The 3674-nt window shown below is 34.3% G+C and overlaps 1 pseudogene; it reads right to left on the bottom strand.

Annotated features, from left to right (window-relative positions):
- Positions 1-2488: 2488 nt before the first annotated feature.
- Positions 2489-3674, bottom strand: LOC143602332 (F-box/kelch-repeat protein At3g23880-like; annotated as a pseudogene).

Below are 3674 nucleotides of genomic sequence, written 5' to 3'. Positions count from 1 at the left end.
TATTGTAAGTTTCAAGGGGTATATATTGTAATTATAAAATCACAAATTAGAAGTTACCGTTAGTTAATTGTGTAAAGACAAAATTATCCCTAGATTCTTATATTTTAATGCATTGTGTGTTGTACTTAAAGGAATAAGTTTGATACCTCTTAAAATTTAAGAGGTCCTTAACTCATGCTTTATATATAGTATAGATAGTTAGATGGATGCATACATGTACTAGTCTTGTTAAAAAAAGTTTAACCGAGAAGAAAAAACACATCTCATCAAATTTTTTTTTTTACCACAGTTGACATGAACGAAATCATATATTCAGAATTTCAAATTGTCAAAGGCAAAAAAATTTGAAAAAAAAGAAAGAATAAGTTTGTGTTGGGTCGTTCCTGGTGAGATTTATAACACAGTTGCTTGTAAAAAATAGTTTTCAAACACACTTTGGACTAAGAATTAAATTAAAATTTTATTTAAACCTTAACTTGTTCTAGAAATCCCTAATTTTTCAAATTCTTCTGATTAATTAGTGGCCACCAAATGATGTTTAGCTATCTTCTTTTCTTACCCTTTGTAACATTCATGGATTTTGAAATTAAGGATCGATGCAACATAATGAATTATGTTTCCCCATTTCTGCCCCAATTATCAACATTCTTGACTTCTCACCACCATTTTGCAATTAGATTTTGACTTTTTTCAAGAAAAGAAAAGATTGTGAATTTGATCTACTTTAAAAAGCAATAACACAACTGCTGTTGCAATTTGTTTAGCAGTTATATCATCCGATTCCCACTTATTCATTTTATCGAACATGTGGTATACATACCTTTCCAATTTTGTTCAATTCTGCCCCAAAATCACAAGTTCACGCAATAATGTTTGTAAATTCGATCATTTTTCGTAAAATACAAGCTTCCCAATGCAAAATGATACAAAAGAAATCACTTGCAAAATCCATCAATTGTACCAATGCAGCCCGAGAACCAAAATGAATAACTAGGTGCGGTCCACCATCCCGAGTATTGTATAACTCTCGTCACGGGCCAGAACGGGTACCCCACAATGCCCAGTTAATTAATATGTGACAAATTTATAAACTATTTTATTTAAAAACCTTCCTGGTATATTCTGAAAAAACGAGTGCTTATACTACTCAAACTGAATTGTGGGGTTTTCATCTGAATTGTTGGATAATGGAAGTACATAAGGAAATGCAGTATTAAAAAATTCAAAATTAAAGCTCATCAACATGTCTCTATTATCAATTTCGTTCAAATATATAGATACCAGTTCTGAATTGCTACATATTGAAGGTTAAAAGATCTGTTGAAAACGGAAAGATCACAGAAAGGGTTGCTAAAATTAAAACTATTGCCAAAAGTAAAATGATTTTGTATTATACATGTACCGATAAGGTCAAATCTGTTGGGCAGTCAAAGTCGGTATGTAGGTTATGATGGTCTTAACTCTTAAATCTGCGTCAACCAAAATGTAGTTGATTTACTCCATGTGTTTATAATCCAAGCCTAGTATGACCCGCTACCATACCCACCCCGCTCGTTTTGCCATGCTTGTTTCTAATAGATTGAAATTTTTTGAACCCGGTATGGTATTACCATGCCCGTTCGTTTTAAGAGGCCTGGTACTTATAAATTGAAGTCAAGAATTTGAATTACTCCATGCTGCTTGAATAACAAGGAAAAATGCGAAGAAAGAAGGGTATTTGGTTTTAAGATTTAGGTTTCAATACAGGTTGGTTCATTCATAGGTTAACTACTTTGATGGTTTAGAATAAGGTAGTTACAATTTATAGATATTAAGTCAAAAACAATAGCTAAGCAAATTATACTTACGTATTATTGTTGTCTGTTTCATTAAGAATCGTTGCCTCCTTAACCAACCATTTCAGACTTATGGAGACTGATCATTCATTGTGAATGCTATTAAAACATTAAATTATATTTATAGTGCTATCCATCAAAGCACTAAATTTGTTTAAATAATTTATAATTGTCAAAGCCAAAGCTAAATGTAAGTATGTTAGACCATGCGTAGTGGTAGTTTATGTGTTCCTCATAGCGCCCCATCCCCCGGGGGCGTTAAGAGTTCTATTTATTTATTTTCCTTGTTGACTTGGCCGACACGTGTCGCATAACACCCCACAACCGGCGTTATGACTACACGTGGTCTTGAGAATAATAGCAATACTAAAAATAACCGGACTTCTAAGTAGCAGCAAAACAGTTAACAGATTTAAAATCAAATTCATGGAATGTTTTTTTTTAAGAAAGACATTCTAGTTATACGCAACATACATGCAGTTGAATTGAAATTTAAAATTAAACCTAGTAAAACTTACATTCATTTCCTAAAACATGAGGCAATGAAGGGCACACCAGCACACCAAGTATAAAATGAGGTAAGTTAAGAAACCAGATCATCTTGTATTGAACCTCGATCTATACCTTGCTTGTATACTTCAAAAGCCTTCTAATCTTATCTCTCCATTTTCAAATGGCATTGTAAACCATTAGATCTGGCTGATCAAGTAGAAGTAGTGTTTCCATGTAGTGACACACACAAAATGATTCTTCTAATCCATCAATCCCAAGACTATCGATGTGTTTCAAGGAGGGCTCGTAAACAACAAGGTGTACACCATCATTTCCTTGTTTTGGAATTTCAATTACAGGTTCACCACTCGTCCGAAATCCTGTAAATATATAATCTTCTTCTGGTGTAAAAGTAAAGAGCTTTGTAAACGATTTTATGGTACCATCCCCCATCATCCAAACATCGTAATCAGGATTAACAGCGTATTGGTCTTGTCCAACCACAACAAGGGAGTCCCTTAGCTTAGACATAGACAAAACATAACTCATTTTTGCTATATTATCCGGAAGGGTTACTTCTCCAAATTCTTCACTTGTCATATCAAATGAAATAATCATATACCTAAAATCACCGTCCATGTTAATGTTATCATCACTAGCAAGCCAATAAAAAACCCCATCTATACCTACCTTTTTATAGTCATCAAACCAAATTGATTTACGAGGAAGATTGCTATTTGAACTTCTCCAATCCCCTGTGCTTAAAGAAAAAACCTCAACCTGATGAGGGATGCAAGTTACACTCTCCGCATCGATCATCTTGCGTTGAGTAACATGTGTAATCTTGACAATCTTAGGGTCATTGGTCTCACGAGAAACCCCAAAACCTAGAGTAGTTCCATATATCCCTTCTATTATATTAGGCACAACTATAGCGACCGCTTTTCTAATAGAAATATTCCAAATAACAACCACATCTGCTTTACCGAGAACTACGGCTATCCAAACCCACCAAACCGTGAGAAGTACTAATTATCCTAGGATATTCAAGCTTCTTAACCAATAGAGGACGAGTCAAGGAAACTTTTTGTTGTGGGAAAGTATGAACCGAAACATATTTATCCTTGAAATCAACTCGACCACTAAACCTTTCAAGTATATCTACATACTTTACAAGTAAATGTTGTACCTGTGTGTGGTGGCTGCCGTAATGCTTATTAATAAAAGCAGAGCTGTCGATGAGAGACTTCCATGTTTTAGAGACCGATCGGAACCGAATCAACGATTTCACGGGAAGCCGCTTCATGATTTCCAGTTGGATTTCAACAGGTATGTTATCAGACATTT

This window comes from Bidens hawaiensis, unplaced genomic scaffold, assembly GCF_021521415.1.
Source record: "Bidens hawaiensis isolate Kalapana, Puna unplaced genomic scaffold, B.hawaiensis_p1.1 tig00000237_1, whole genome shotgun sequence".
Lineage (NCBI taxonomy): Eukaryota > Viridiplantae > Streptophyta > Magnoliopsida > Asterales > Asteraceae > Bidens > Bidens hawaiensis.
Note: the sequence above shows the minus strand (reverse complement) of the source record. Positions and strands in the feature narration are given on the sequence as shown.